Source organism: Oncorhynchus gorbuscha, linkage group LG11 (assembly GCF_021184085.1).
Source record: "Oncorhynchus gorbuscha isolate QuinsamMale2020 ecotype Even-year linkage group LG11, OgorEven_v1.0, whole genome shotgun sequence".
Lineage (NCBI taxonomy): Eukaryota > Metazoa > Chordata > Actinopteri > Salmoniformes > Salmonidae > Oncorhynchus > Oncorhynchus gorbuscha.
This window is the reverse complement of record NC_060183.1, coordinates 85,607,719-85,625,218: the sequence shown is the minus strand read 5'-3', so window position 1 is coordinate 85,625,218 and position 17,500 is coordinate 85,607,719. Positions and strand designations below refer to the sequence as shown.

At 44.7% G+C, this 17,500-nt stretch overlaps 1 protein-coding gene across 2 annotated transcripts in view; it reads right to left on the bottom strand.

Moving 5' to 3' along the window:
• Positions 1-17,500, bottom strand: part of LOC124047989 (netrin receptor DCC-like) — an 83,244-nt gene that overhangs the window by 15,754 nt on the left and 49,990 nt on the right. The gene's annotated exons all lie outside the window — the stretch shown is intronic.

The following is a 17,500-nucleotide window of genomic DNA, read 5'->3' as shown; positions in this document are numbered from 1 at the left end:
AATGTACTATATAGTATAATATATAATATAATATATAATGCAATATATAATGTAATATATAGTATAATAGATAATATAATATATAATGTAATATATAATGTAATATATACTATAATATATAATGTAAAATCGAATCTATAATATAATATATAATGTAAAATATAATATGTAATATATATAATGTAACATATAATATAATATATAATGTATTCACTTAGCAGATGCTTTCATGCAAAGCAACTTACACTGATACATTCTATGTATGGGTGGTCCCGGGAAGCGAACCCACTACCCTGATGTTACAAGCTCCAAAAAATCAAACTTTATTTAACCAGGCAAGTCAGTTAAGAACAAAAGACAGCCTACAGGGGAACAGTGGGTTAACTGCCTTGTTCAGGGTAACAGTGGGTTAACTGCCTTGTTCAGGGGAACAGTGGGTTAACTGCCTTGTTCAGGGGAACAGTGGGTTAACTGCCTTGTTCAGGGGAACAGTGGGTTAACTGCCTTGTTCAGGGGAACAGTGTGTTAACTGCCTTGTTCAGGGGAACAGTGGGTTAACTGCCTTGTTCAGGGGAACAGTGGGTTAACTGCCTTGTTCAGGGGAACAGTGGGTTAACTGCCTTGTTCAGGGGAACAGTGGGTTAACTGCCTTGTTCAGGGGAACAGTGGGTTAACTGCCTTGTTCAGGGGCAGAACGTCAGCTCAGGTATTCGATCCAGCAACCTTTCGGTTACTGGCCCAACACTCTAACCACTAGGATACCTGCCTCTCCCCTCTAACCACTAGGATACCTGCCTCTCCCCTCTAACCACTAGGATACACTCTAACCACTAGGATACCTGTCGCCTCTACACTCTAACCACTAGGATACCTGTCGCCTCTACACTCTAACCACTAGGATACCTGTCGCCTCTGCACTCTAACCACTAGGATACCTGTCGCCTCTACACTCTAACCACTAGGATACCTGCCGCCGCAAAAAGGACTACAAGCCTGGGGGAGGCAGGCACCTGAAAACACACAAACACTCCGTCATGTTTGTGTATCAGTCTGAGGACCATGAGGTTACTGTACAGAAATGGTTACGCAACAACTAACCAAGGATCTATAGATGCAGGTGGTTTTGTAAAAGGCTTTTGTTCTTAGATATTGAGGCAGCGAATTGTGCTGCTGTAAGGATTGTAGGTAGGCAGGCAGGTGAACGAGAGGTAAAATAAGGGATGAGAGAGGGTGGTGGGAGGGAGAGAGGGAGGGAGGCAGGGAGTGGTGGTGTTCTAACAAGTTTGTGTATTGTTAGGCAAGCTAATGAGGAAGAGTAAGGAAGTATGAAGGGCGGGATGAATGGAAGCAGGGAGCAGAGAGTTTTGCTGCTGCAAGGATTGTGGCTATAAGCAGGCAAGCGAACGAGGGAGGGAGGGAGGGGATAAAGGGATAGAGGAGGGAGGGAGGGGAGAAAGACATGAGGGAGGGAGGGATAGAGGAGGGAGGGATAGAGGGAGAGGAGGGAGGGAGAAAGGGACAGGAGGGAGGGAGGGAGGGAGGGAGGGAGGGAGGGAGGGAGGGAGGGAGGGAGGGAGGGAGGGAGGGAGGGAGGGAGGGAGGGAGGGAGGGAGGGAGGGAGGAGGAGTCTGTGCTGACGGACAGCGGACAGCACAGAGCAGCGTGGGGGTTCTGCATCTCTCCGTCTCTCCAGGATTAATCGCCTGGCCATCTAAATGAGCTACCTGGGCTGGGTATTATCTGCATAATTTAACTCTGCAAATTACAGCAGCACCTGCTAGGCACACTAACAACAGTGGGAGGTTAAGGTAGGTGGGGAAACTCTGGCTCCAGACTCAATAATAGCATCAACCCTCCCTCGAGAGCCACAGACACAGGCCGGATGACGTCATAGCGGGAAAGGAAATAACACAAAAGAAGAGAATCACATACAGAGCTCAGTGATGCGGACGATTGGTGTAGGAGGAAGGACAATGACTGGACAGGGGAAAGTGAGGAGGAAGGACCATGACTGGAAAAGAATAGGAGGAAGGACCATGACTGGACACATGATTGGTGTAGGAGGAAGGACAAATGACTGGCAGGAGAGACACGATTGGTGTAGGAGGAAGGACCATGACTGCAGGAGAGACACGATTGGTGTAGGAGGAAGGACAAATGACTGGACAGGAGGACGATTGGTGTAGGAGGAGGACCATGACTGGACAGGAGAGATTGGTGTAGGAGGAAGGACCATGACTGACTGGACAGGAGAGACACGATTGGTGTAGGAGGAAGGACCATGACTGGACTGGACCATGAGAAGGAGAGACACGATTGGTGACTAGGAGGAAAGGACCATGACTGGACAGGAGAGACACGATTGGTGTAGGAGGAAGGACCATGACTGGACAGGAGAGACACAGGAGGAGGAAGACACGATTGGTGAGGAAGAGACCATGACAGGAGAGACATGATTGGTGTAGGAGGGGACCATGACTGGACAGAAGACACATGACTGGACACTGGAGGAGACACGATTGGTGTGACCATGACTGGACAGGAGAGACACGATTGGTGTAGGAGGAAGGACCATGACTGGACAGGAGAGACACGATTGGTGTAGGAGGAAGGACCATGACTGGACAGGAGAGACATGATTGGTGTAGGAAGAAGGTGTCACGCCTTGGTCTTAGTATTTTGTGTTTTCTTTCTTTATTTGGTCAGGCCAGGGTGTGACATGGGTTATTGTGGTGTGTTTTTTGTCTTGAGGTTTTGTGGGGTGACTAATTAGTCTATGGCGGCCTGAGGCGGTTCTCAATCAGAGTCAGGTGATTCTCATTGTCTCTGATTGGGAACCATATTTAGGCAGCCATATTCTGTGAGTGTTTTCGTGTGTGATTGTTCCTGTCTCTGTGTAGTGTTCACCAGACAGGCTGTAATAGGTTTTCGCATTTCGTTTGTTGTTTTTGTATATTATAGTTATTTCATGTATCGTCGATTCTTCATTAAAGAACACGAGTAACCACCACGCTGCATTTTGGTCCGATTCTCCTTCAACTGACAAGCGCCGTTACAGAAGGACCATGACTGGACAGGAGAGACATGATTGGCTCACCACTGATAAGTGATTACAGTCCTGCAGGCAATTATAGTCAACCTTAAAAAAATAATAATTTAAAACCACTTTATCGGAAGTTAATCTAAAACACAAAACGTACTTTCAGCCTGAATTGTAAATAATGAGTCTGTACTGAAAGATGTTATTCTATAGTGAGGGATGCTTTCACGCGACATAAGAGAGAGCGTTTATTTTTATTTTTTGGAACTCAGTCGGGGTCAGTCGGGGTCAGTCGGGGGTCAGTCGGGGGTCAGTCGGGGGTCAGTCGGGGTTTTTGGAACTCAGTCGGGGTCAGTCGGGGTTTTTGGAACTCAGTCGGGGTCAGTCGGGGTCAGTCGGGGTTTTGGAACTCAGTCGGGGTCAGTCGGGGGTCAGTCGGGGGTTTTTGGAACTCCGTCGGGGGTCTCAACCTACTGTTGTTGAATTGTCGAAAATAGCAAAGGTGGAATTTCGACATGTGATTGTGAATCAGCGGTTTTTCTCTTCTTAATGTCAGTCACCGACAGCCACCATGTAACGGTTCTCGTCCTCGACTGATGAGGAGTATGAAGGATCGGTCCTCGACTGATGAGGAGTATGAAAGATCGGTCCTCGACTGATGAGGAGTATGAAGGATCGGTCCTCGACTGATGAGGAGTATGAAGGATCGGTCCTCGACTGATGAGGAGTATGAAGGATCGGTCCTCGACTGATGAGGAGTATGAAGGATCGGTCCTCGACTGATGAGGAGTATGAAGGATCGGTCCTCGACTGATGAGGAGTATGAAGGATCGGACCAAAATGCAGCATGGTACGTGTCACACCCTGACCAAAGTTTGCTTTGTATGTTTCTATGTTTTGTTTGGTCAGGGTGTGATCTGAGTGGGCATTCTATGTTGTGTGTCTAGTTTGTCTATTTCTATGTTTGGGCCTGATATGGTTTTCAATCAGAGGCAGGTGTTAGTCATTGTCTCTGATTGGGAACCATATTTAGGTAGCCTGTTTGGTGTTGGGTTTTGTGGGTGATTGTTCCTGTCTCTGTGTTTGCACCAGAGAGGGCTGTTTTGGTTTTTCACATTTCTTGGTTTTGTTAGTCTATTCATGTATAGTTTCTTTATTAAAGAACCGTGAATAATAACCACGCTCCGTTTTGGTCCGCCTCTCGTTTGACACAAGAAAACCGTTACAGTACGTGTCCATGTTAAATTTATTAATCTGAACACAGAATACAAAATAACAAAGGTGAAAAACACAAAACAGGAAACAACGACCTACAAACACAGGTGGGAACAGGCTGCCTAAGTATGGTTCTCCATCAGAGACAACAACTACCTACAAACACAGGTGGGAACAGGCTGCCTAAGTATGGTTCTCCATCAGAGACAACAACTACCCACAAACACAGGTGGGAACAGGCTGCCTAAGTATGGTTCTCAATCAGAGACAACAACTACCCACAAACACAGGTGGGAACAGGCTGCCTAAGTATGGTTCTCAATCAGAGACAACGATAGACAGCTGCCTCTGATTGGGACCCATACCAGGCCAAACACATAGAAATACAAAACATAGAATGCCCACCCCAACTCACCCCCTGACCAAACCAAAATAGAGACATAAAAAAGGAACTAAGGTCAGGACGTGACACACCGACAGCCACCCCATTAGCCCATTAGCCCATTAGTCCATTAGCCCATTAGCCACACAGTTCATTTTGACAGCTTTTTTAAAGATTTATTTTGAGTCTTAAAATATCTTTTTTTTGAGTCATTTCATCCTTCATTAGTTTTAGTTAAAGCTAAAACTCGGCACCATTTTATCCACGGTGCATTTTTTCCCCCTTCTATTACATAATGAATATTTAATGTTTTTTTAACATTCAGATAGCCTTGTCCAACTAGGCCTACAAACCCTTTGAATATCTTAGTGGCAGACCAATGCCAACCATAATTAACCCTATAGGCTATAAAGCCTTGGCTACAGGTTAAACCAATCATCAGCTCATATTTGATCTCCCCATTATAAAGTGAAAGCATTTAAAATAACAAAAGTTTCCTTGAAAATGGGAGAAATTTAGCTTTACAGAAAAGCCATTTGTAAACAAACTCACATTTGAAAAGCCATTTGTAAACAAACTCACATTTGAAAAGCCATTTGTAAACAAAGTCACATTTGAAAAGCCATTTGTAAACAAACTCACATTTGAAAAGCCATTTGTAAACAAACTCACATTTGAAAAGCCATTTGTAAACAAACTCACATTTGAAAAGCCATTTGTAAACAAACTCACATTTGAAAAGCCATTTGTAAACAAACTCACATTTGAAAAGCCATTTGTAAACAAACTCACATTTGAAAAGCCATGTGTAAACAAACTCACATTTGAAAAGCCATTTGTAGACAAACTCACTGTCATGCAGGTGAAAGAGGACCCAAAAGCGACTTGGCGAAAACAGAGTCTTTAATCCAGTAAAGTGAATACAAACAAAAAAACACAACTTTCACTCGAAATGACGAGGACAAACTGGAGACTCGATCTTGAACAGCAGGTGAACAGCAGGTTGCCTCGGGAAGGCACTCGAACCAGACAGACTCAGACACCTGCTCACCACGCAGCATCTGAGGAAAACACGACACGACAGGGCGATACACAATCACAGCACGGTGAATTCTAAACAAGGAACCGACAGGACAGGAACGGAACACAAAGGAAGAAATAGGGACTCTAATCAGGGGAAAGGATCGGGAACAGGTGTGGGAAGACTAAATGATTGATTAGGGGAATAGGAACAGCTGGGAGCAGGAACGGAACGATAGAGAGAAGAGAGAGCGAGAGAGTGAGAGAGGGAGGGAGAGAGAGGGATAGAAAGAGGGAAAGAACCTAATAAGACCAGCAGAGGGAAACGAATAGAATGGGGAGCACAGGGACAAGACATGATAATAAATGACAAACATGACAGTACCCCCCACTCACCGAGCGCCTCCTGGCGCACTCGAGGAGGAATCCTGGCGGCAACGGAGGAAATCATCAATGAGTGAACGGTCCAGCACGTCCCGAGACGGAACCCAACTCCTCTCCTCAGGACCGTAACCCTCCCAATCCACTAAGTATTGGTGACCCCGTCCCGAGAACGCATGTCCATGATCTTATGTACCTTGTAAATAGGTGCGCTCTCGACAAGGACGGGAGGGGGAGGGAAGACGAACGGGGGTGCGAAGAAAGGGCTTAACACAGGAGACATGGAAGACAGGATGGGCCGCGACGAAGATGTCGCGGAAGAAGCAGTCGCACAGCGACAGGATTGACGACCTGGGAAACACGGAACGGACCAATGAACCGCGGAGTCAACTTACGAGAAGCTGTCGTAAGAGGAAGGTTGCGAGTGGAAAGCCACACTCTCTGGCCGCAACAATACCTTGGACTCTTAATCCTGCGTTTATTGGCGGCTCTCACAGTCTGTGCCCTGTAACGGCAAAGTGCAGACCTCACCCTCCTCCAGGTGCGCTCACAACGTTGGACAAACGCTTGAGCGGAGGGAACGCTGGACTCGGCAAGCTGGGATGAGAACAGAGGAGGCTGGTAACCCAGACTACTCTGAAACGTCATAACCCGGTAGCAGACGAAGGAAGCTAATTGTGAGCGTATTCTGCCCAGGGAGCTGTTCTGCCCAAGACGCAGGGTTTCTGAAAGAAAGGCTGCGTAGTATGCGACCAATCGTCTGATTGGCCCTCTCTGCTTGACCGTTAGACTGGGGATGAAACCCGGAAGAGAGACTGACGGACGCACCAATCAAACGACAGAACTCCCTCCAAAACTGTGACGTGAATTGCGGGCCTCTGTCTGAAACGGCGTCTAACGGGAGGCCATGAATTCTGAATACATTCTCGATAATGATTTGTGCCGTCTCCTTAGCGGAAGGAAGTTTAGCGAGGGGAATGAAATGTGCCGCCTTAGAGAACCTATCGACAACCGTAAGAATCACAGTCTTCCCCGCAGACAAAGGCAGACCGGTAATGAAGTCTAGGGCGATGTGAGACCATGGTCGAGAAGGAATGGGGAGCGGTCTGAGACGACCGGCAGGAGGAGAGTTACCCGACTTAGTCTGCGCGCAGTCCGAACAAGCAGCCACGAAACGGCGCGTGTCACGCTCCTGAGTCGGCCACCAAAAGCGCTGGCGAATAGACGCAAGAGTGCCTGAACACCGGGATGACCAGCTAACTTGGCAGAGTGAGCCCACTGAAGAACAGCCAGACAGTGGAAACAGGAACGAAAAGGAGGTTACTAGGACAAGCGCGGCGACGCAGTGTGCGTGAGTGCTTGCTTAACCTGTCTCTCAATTCCCCAGACTGTTAACCCGACAACACGCCCATAAGGAAGAATCCCTCGGGATCAGTAGAAGCCACAGAAGAACTAAACAGACGGGATAAGGCATCAGGCTTGGTGTTCTTGCTACCCGGACGGTAAGAAATCACAAACTCGAAACGAGCGAAAAACAACGCCCAACGAGCTTGACGGGCATTAAGTCGTTTGGCAGAACGGATGTACTCAAGGTTCTTATGGTCTGTCCAAACGACAAAAGCAACGGTCGCCCCCCTCCAACCACTGTCGCCATTCGCCTAGGGCTAAGCGGATGGCGAGCAGTTCACGGTTACCCACATCATAGTTGCGCTCAGATGGCGACAGGCGATGAGAAAAATAAGCGCAAGGATGAACCTTATCGTCAGACTGGAAGCGCTGGGATAGAATGGCTCCCACGCCTACCTCTGAAGCGTCAACCTCGACAATGAATTGTCTAGTGACGTCAGGAGTAACGAGGATAGGAGCGGACGTAAAACGTTCTTTTAGAAGATCAAAAGCTCCCTGGGCGGAACCGGACCACTTAAAACACGTCTTGACAGAAGTAAGAGCTGTGAGAGGGGCAGCAACTTGACCGAAATTACGAATGAAACGCCGATAGAAATTAGCGAAACCTAAAAAGTGCTGCAACTCGACACGTGACCTTGGAACGGGCCAATCACTGACAGCTTGGACCTTAGCGGAATCCATCTGAATGCCTTCAGCGGAAATAACGGAACCGAGAAAAGTAACGGAGGAGACATGAAAAAGAGCACTTCTCAGCCTTTACGTAGAGACAATTCTCTAAAAGGCGCTGTAGAACACGTCGAACGTGCTGAACATGAATCTCGAGTGACGGAGAAAAATCAGGATATCGTCAAGATAGACAAAAACAAAGATGTTCAGCATGTCTCTCAGAACATCATTAACTAATGCCTGAAAAACAGCTGGCGCATTGGCGAGACCGAACGGCAGAACCCGGTACTCAAAATGCCCTAACGGAGTGTTAAACGCCGTTTTCCACTCGTCCCCCTCTCTGATGCGCACGAGATGGTAAGCGTTACGAAGGTCCAACTTAGTAAAGCACCTGGCTCCCTGCAGAATCTCGAAGGCTGATGACATAAGGGGAAGCGGATAACGATTCTTAACCGTTATGTCATTCAGCCCTCGATAATCCACGCAGGGCGCAGAGTACCGTCCTTCTTCTTAACAAAAAGAACCCCGCCCCGGCCGGAGAGGAAGAAGGCACTATGGTACCGGCATCAAGAGACACAGACAAATAATCCTCGAGAGCCTTACGTTCGGGAGCCGACAGAGAGTATAGTCTACCCCGAGGAGGAGTGGTCCCCGGAAGGAGATCAATACTACAATCATACGACCGGTGAGGAGGAAGGGAGTTGGCTCGGGACCGACTGAAGACCGTGCGCAGATCATGATATTCCTCCGGCACTCCTGTCAAATCGCCAGGTTCCTCCTGAGAAGTAGGGACAGAAGAAACGGGAGGGATGGCAGACATTAAACACTTCACATGACAAGAAACGTTCCAGGATAGGATAGAATTACTAGACCAATTAATAGAAGGATTATGACATACTAGCCAGGGATGACCCAAAACAACAGGTGTAAACGGTGAACGGAAAATCAAAAAAGAAATAGTCTCACTGTGGTTACCAGATACTGTGAGGGTTAAAGGTAGTGTCTCAAATCTGATACTGGGAAGATGACTACCATCTAAGGCGAACATGGGCGTAGGCTTCTCTAACTCTCTGAAAGGAATGTCATGTTTCCGAACCCATGCTTCGTCCATGAAACAACCCTCAGCCCCAGAGTCTATCAAGGCACTACATGTAGCACCCGAACCGGTCCAGCGTAGATGGACCGACAAAGTAGTACAGGATTTTGATGGAGAGACTTGAGTAGTTGCGCTCACCTGTAGCCCTCCGCTTACAGATGAGCTCTGGCTTTACTGGACATGAATTAACAAAATGTCCAGCAACTCCGCAATAGAGGCACAGGCGGTTGGTGATCCTCCGTTCCCTCTCCTTAGTCGAGATGCGAATCCCTCCCAGCTGCATGGGCTCAGTCTCTGAGCCAGAGGAGGAGATGGTTGCGATGCGGAGCAGGGAAACACCGTTGATGCGAGCTCTCTTCCCGAGCCCGGTGACGAAGATCTACCCGTCGTTCTATGCGGATGGCGAGAGCAATCAAAGAGTCCACATCTGAAGGAACCTCCGGAGAGAATCTCATCCTTAACCACTGCGTGGAGTCCCTCCAGAAAACGAGCGAGCAGCGCCGGCTCGTTCCACTCACTAGAGGCAGCAAGAGTGCGAAACTCAATAGAATAATCCGTTATGGACCGTTCACCTTGGCATAAGGAAGCCAGGGCCCTAGAAGCCTCCCTACCAAAAACTGAACGGTCAAAAACCCGAATCATCTCCTCTTTAAAGTTCTGGAACTTGTTAGAGCAATCAGCCCTTGCCTCCCAGATAGCTGTGCCCCATTCTCGAGCCCGGCCAGTAAGGAGTGAAATGACGTAAGCAACCCGAGCTCTCTCTCTAGAGTATGTGTTGGGTTGGAGAGAGAACACAATCTCACACTGCGTGAGAAAGGAGCGGCACTCAGTGGGCTGCCCGGAGTAGCAAGGTGGGTTATTAACCCTAGGTTCTGGAGGCTCGGCAGGCCAGGAAGTAACAGGTGGCACGAGACGTAGACTCTGGAACTGTCCAGAGAGGTCGGAAACCTGAGCGGCCAGGTTCTCCACGGCATGGCGAGCAGCAGACAATTCCTGCTCGTGTCTGCCGAGCATGGCTCCTTGGATCTCGACGGCAGTGTAACGAGCGTCTGAAGTCGCTGGGTCCATTCCTTGGTCGGTTCCTTCTGTCATGCAGGTGAAAGAGGACCCAAAAGCGACTTGGCGAAAACAGAGTCTTTAATCCAGTAAAGTGAATACAAACAAAAAAACACAACTTTCACTCGAAATGACGAGGACAAACTGGAGACTCGATCTTGAACAGCAGGTGAACAGCAGGTTGCCTCGGGAAGGCACTCGAACCAGACAGACTCAGACACCTGCTCACCACGCAGCATCTGAGGAAAACACGACACGACAGGGCGATACACAATCACAGCACGGTGAATTCTAAACAAGGAACCGACAGGACAGGAACGGAACACAAAGGAAGAAATAGGGACTCTAATCAGGGGAAAGGATCGGGAACAGGTGTGGGAAGACTAAATGATTGATTAGGGGAATAGGAACAGCTGGGAGCAGGAACGGAACGATAGAGAGAAGAGAGAGCGAGAGAGTGAGAGAGGGAGGGGGAGAGAGAGGGATAGAAAGAGGGAAAGAACCTAATAAGACCAGCAGAGGGAAACGAATAGAATGGGGAGCACAGGGACAAGACATGATAATAAATGACAAACATGACACTCACATTTGCAGACAACGGCAACACAGACTAGTAAAATAAGGCTTCTGATTGGATCAAAGCCAAACAACATAAATGTTAGGAAAACACGAGTAAACATAGTTTCTAGTTGAGGTAAATCCATTAGTTACAAGTCCAGTGTACTGGCTTCGCATCAGTTCAAAAGACTGAAGAGACCCTTCCGGGCAGATCAGCTCAATCAGACCACACAACTGAAAAATGTAAATTCTGCCAATAACAGGAATGCATTAAATCTTCTGCATGTTTCTGATTGGACGAAACAGATGAAAAGGAGCTTCGTGTCAAATTAACATATCCATTAGTCTCAAGTGGAATTCTCGTCTCGTCACATTTTCATCGACTAAAATTAAACCGTTTTTTTTGGTAATAGTGTATTTTTCCCAGCTGATCTCGTTACTGCCCATAGTTCATCTAGAAATAATAGGTTGTTGACGAGCATTGTCTCCTCAAAGTTACTGTCGATGAAGTTAACACTGCTACGTCAGCTAAAATGTTTTAGATTGTTCAATTATTCTAGTCAGCGATCTAAACGCGAAGTAGTCATGGGGCCTGACCTCCAGGGTTTTGGGGCTTCCAAGGGGCCTGACCTCCAGGGTTTAGGGGCCAATAATGGTGTATTATTGTGTAATAATAATGGTATATTATTGTATAACAATGGTGTATTATTGTGTAATAATAATGGTGTATTATTGTGTAATAATAATGGTGTATTATTGTGTAATAATAATGGTGTATTATTGTGTAATAATAATGGTGTATTATTGTGTAATAATAATGGTGTATTATTGTATAACAATGGTGTATTATTGTATAACAATGGTGTATTATTGTGTAATAATAATGGTGTATTATTGTGTATTAATGGTGTATTATTGTGTATTATTGTGTCTTATTGTGTATTAATGGTGTATTCTTGTGTATTAATGGTGTATTATTGTGTAATAATAATGGTGTATTATTGTGTAATAATAATGGTGTATTATTGTGTATTAATAATGGTGTATTATTGTGTATTAATAATGGTGTATTATTGTGTAATAATAATGGTGTATTATTGTGTAATAATAATGGTGTATTATTGTGTAATAATAATGGTGTATTATTGTGTAATAATAATGGTATATTATTGTATAACAATGGTGTATTATTGTGTAATAATAATGGTGTATTATTGTGTATTAATGGTGTATTATTGTGTATTATTGTGTCTTATTGTGTATTAATGGTGTATTCTTGTGTAATAATGGTGTATTATTGTGTAATAATAATGGTGTATTATTGTGTAATAATAATGGTGTATTATTGTGTATTAATGGTGTATTATTGTGTATTATTGTGTCTTATTGTGTATTAATGGTGTATTCTTGTGTAATAATGGTGTATTCTTGTGTAATAATAATGGTGTATTATTGTGTAATAATAATGGTGTATTATTGTGTAATAATGGTGTATTATTGTGTAATAATAATGGTGTATTATTGTGTAATAATAATGGTGTATTATTGTGTAATAATAATGGTGTATTATTGTGTAATAATAATGGTGTATTATTGTGTAATAATAATGGTGTATTATTGTGTAATAATAATGGTATATTATTGTATAACAATGGTGTATTATTGTGTAATAATAATGGTGTATTATTGTGTAATAATAATGGTGTATTATTGTGTATTAATGGTGTATTATTGTGTATTATTGTGTCTTATTGTGTATTAATGGTGTATTCTTGTGTAATAATGGTGTATTATTGTGTAATAATAATGGTGTATTATTGTGTAATAATAATGGTGTATTATTGTGTATTAATGGTGTATTATTGTGTATTATTGTGTCTTATTGTGTATTAATGGTGTATTATTGTGTATTATTGTGTCTTATTGTGTATTAATGGTGTATTCTTGTGTACTAATGGTGTATTATTGTGTAATAATAATGGTGTATTATTGTGTAATAATAATGGTGTATTATTGTGTATTAATAATGGTGTATTATTGTGTATTAATGGTGTATTATTGTGTAATAATGGTGTATTATTGTGTAATAATAATGGTGTATTATTGTGTAATAATAATGGTGTATTATTGTGTATTAATGGTGTATTCTTGTGTAATAATGGTGTATTATTGTGTAATTATGGTGTATTATTGTGTAATTATGGTGTATTATTGTGTAATTATGGTGTATTATTGTGTATTAATGGTGTATTCTTGTGTATTAATGGTGTATTATTGTGTAATTATGGTGTATTATTGTGTCTTATTGTGTATTAATGGTGTATTATTGTGTATTAATGTGTATTAATGGTGTATTCTTGTGCCATTCTTAGGATGAATTGGCAGGACAAAATATTTAAGTGCCTTTGAAAGGGGCATGGTAGTACAGTAGGTGGCTGGTGCACCAGTTTGTATTAAGAACTGCAACGCTGCTGGGTTTTTCATGCTCAACAGTTTCCAATGTGTATTATGAATGGTCCACCACCCAAAGGACATCCAGCCAATTTGACACAACTGTGGGAAGCATTGGAGTCAACATGGGCCAGCATCCCTGTGGAATGCTTTCGACACCTTGTAGAGTCCATGTACCGATGAATTGAGGCTGTTCTGAGGGTACAAGCAGGGAGGGGGGGGGGGGTCGTGCCCCTCAACATTAGGAAAGTATTTGTAATGCTTTGTAGACTCAGTGTATATACAAGCAAATCACTAACAGCCTGCGAGCTATTGGTCGCTAATGACCTGTAAACTAGCTTTCACACAGGGTAACATCAAGGTACAATCATTAAACTCTCAACCCCTTCACTGAACACAGGGTAACATCAAGGTACCCAGTGCGCTCAGTGCACTCCAAACATGATTAGGAATTATTAGCCTAGCCTACTTCAATCAGTCCGACTGTTCCTACAGCCCCTCCTCCACTTCAATCAGTCCGACTGTTCCTACAGCCAGAACTCAGTGTTCTAACTGTCACTACTCTCCACTCAGTGTTCTAACTGTCACTACTCTACACTCAGTGTTCTAACTGTTCTTACTCTCCACTCAGTGTTCTAACTGTCACTACTCTCCACTCAGTATTCTAACTGTACAACTCTCCACTCAGTGTTCTAACTGTCACGACTCTCCACTCAGTGTTCTAACTGTCACTACTCTCCACTCAGTGTTCTAACTGTCACTACTCTCCACTCAGTGTTCTAACTGTCACTACTCTCCACTCGGTGTTCTAACTGTCACTACTCTCCACTCAGTGTTCTAACTGTCACTACTCTCCACTCAGTGTTCTAACTGTCACTACTCTCCACTCAGTGTTCTAACTGTCACTACTCTCCACTCAGTGTTCTAACTGTCACTACTCTCCACTCAGTCTTCTAACTGTCACAACTCTCCACTCAGTGTTCTAACTGTCACTACTCTCCACTCAGTGTTCTAACTGTCACTACTCTACACTCAGTGTTCTAACTGTCACTACTCTCCACTCAGTGTTCTAACTGTCACTACTCTCCACTCAGTATTCTAACTGTCACTACTCTCCACTCAGTATTCTAACTGTCACTACTCTCCACTCAGTGTTCTAACTGTCACTACTCTCCACTCAGTGTTCTAACTGTCACTACTCTCCACTCAGTGTTCTAACTGTTACTACTCTACACTCAGTGTTCTAACTGTCACTACTCTCCACTCAGTGTTCTAACTGTTACTACTCTCCACTCAGTGTTCTAACTGTCACTACTCTACACTCAGTGTTCTAACCAGTGTTCTAACCAGTGTTCTAACCAAAAGGTTCAAACGGTCCAAAATGAGTCATTGAGTGAGAAATGTTCTAACAATCAACCATGTACTATCACAATGTGTAACCTACTGTAAACACAGTACTATAACAATGTTTAACCTACTGTAAACACAGTACTATAACAATGTTTAACCTACTGTAAACACAGTACTATAACAATGTGTAACCTACTGTAAACACAGTACAATCCTACTGTAAACACAGTACAATCCTACTGTAAACACAGTATTATCACAATGTGTAACCTACTGTAAACACAGTACAATCCTACTGTAAACACAGTACTATAACAATGTGTAACCTACTGTAAACACAGTATTATCACAATGTGTAACCTACTGTAAACACTGAAGTGTCCTGTATATACCCATGGTCTATTGTCAGCATCAGAACGGCTAAATATCTGGAGGGCTTTTTCCAGTACTGTAAAGCATTTCCGTGGACCAAAGTAATTTAAACCGCTTTGTTTCACAGCACACCACTTTGCGAAATCAATAAATATCAATCTCTACCGATAGCTAGCTCCCTCAAAGACCTGCATGTCTGATGTTTTCCTCTCTGTAGAAGAGAGACTGGGCTCCTGCTGTTGCCTGACAACACCTGAATCAGCCTGGAGCTGTTCGCCAGGGAAGGGAGGTGAAATAGACAGGCTTTTGTAAGGAAAAACGTCCTTCAGGACTGCTTCCCAAATGGTACCCCCTATATAATATAATGCACGACTTTTATGGGCTAACAAAGTAATACTCTATGGGCTCTGGTCAAAAGTAGTGCGCTTTAAAGGGAACAGAGTTCCATTTGGGACACATTTTGAAGGGAACAGAGTTCCATTTGGGACACATGCAGTCTACTGGACAATCCCTAACTGATACTACTGTTGGGCTAAACATCCTTTAAAACCACCTCTCCAGTCTGACTGGGAGAATTCCTTCAAAGACGATATTTTATTGATTTCCACGAGCTAAGAGCCCAGTGAACACAGTAGAAGACGCCAGAGAAACGCTCTCCAGTTCTGCTACGGAGGGTGCTTGCAGTCTTTTACAGGGGCTCAATGGGCTAAAGCTAATGTCCTTCGCCCAGGAGGAAGTTCTCTCACATACAGTTCATCACCTTCATTCTCAGACACGTAATCGAAATGCTCGTTATCAGAGTGATTTACAGATAGAAGCCTGAGTTGCTTACATATATTTTTGGACTTATAAATTAATGATATGGACCCAGAGATTCTTGAAAGAATATAAATTATAAATGCATCATGAGCTTAGTTCTATCATCAGAGAGGCTATTCCTGCCTGCCTGCGTAAGAGAGGAGAGAGAGAGAGAAAGAGAGTGAAAGTGAGATAGAGAGAGGGAAAGGCTATTTGTGTGTGTGTGTGTGTGTGTGTGTGTATTCCTCCCTTCAGGCAGGAATAGACCATCTTTCTCCCTTGCCTTTCTAATCACATAACTGACGTTTACCTTCGCTACGGGCCAAATCACTTTCGCCCATTTAATAACGGTGATCTAATAAGCTCAAGCATTAACAGACTGGCTTGATGGCTAACACATCATCGATGATAATGAAGATATCTGGTTCTGTAGAGTAGTAGTGGAGCCAGACAATGGAGCTCCTGTATCACGACCTACTTCCTGCTGTAGCACAACCTACTTCATGCTGTAGCATGACCTACTGCCTGCTGTATCACAACCTACTTCCTGCTGTAGCACAACCTACTTCCTGCTGTAGCACAACCTACTTCCTGCTGTAGCACAACCTACTTCCTACTGTAGCACAACCTACTTCCTGCTGTAGCACGACCGACTTCCTGCTGTAGCACGACCTACTTCCTGCTGTAGCATGACCTACTTCCTGCTGTAGCACGACCTACTTCTTTCTGTAGCACGACCGACTTCCTGCTGTAGCACAACCTACTTCCTGCTGAAGCACGACCTACTTCCTGCTGTAGCATGACCTACTTCCTGCTGTAGCACGACTTACTTCCTGCTGTAGCACGACCTACTTCCTGCTGTAGCACGACCTACTTCCTGCTGTAGCACAACCTACTTCCTGCTGTAGCACGACCTACTTCCTGCTGTAGCACAACCTACTTCCTGCTGTAGCACAACCTACTTCCTGCTGTAGCACAACTGACTTACTGCTTTGGAACAACCTACTTCCTGCTGTAGGAGGAGTAGGAGGAGGAGAACGCCGCAGCCCGTCTGGTGTTCAACCTTCCCAAGTTCTCTCACGTCACCCCGCTCCTCCGCTCTCTCCACTGGCTTCCAGTTGAAGCTCGCATCCGCTACAAGACCATGGTGCTTGCCTACGGAGCTGTGAGGGGAACGGCACCTCAGTACCTCCAGGCTCTGATCAGGCCCTACACCCAAACAAGGGCACTGCGTTCATCCACCTCTGGCCTGCTCACCTCCCTACCACTGAGGAAGTACAGGTCCCGCTCAGCCCAGTCAAAACTGTTCGCTGCCCTGGCCCCCCAATGGTGGAACAAACTCCCTCACAACGCCAGGACAGCGGAGTCAATCACCACCTTCCGGAGACACCTGAAACCCCACCTCTTTAAGGAATACCTAGGATAGGATAAAGTAATCCTTCTCACCCCCCTTTAAGATTTAGATGCACTATTGTAAAGTGACTGTTCCACTGGATGTCATTAGGTGAATGCACCAACTTGTAAGTCGCTCTGGATAAGAGCATCTGCTAAATGACTTAACTTAATGATGTAAATGCTGTAGCACAACCTACTTCCTGCTGTAGCACAACCTACTTCCTGGAGGAGGGGCAGCAGGTAGCCTACTGGTAAGAGCATTGGGCCAGTAACCAAAAGTGTTGCTGGATCGAATCCCTGAGCTGACAAGATA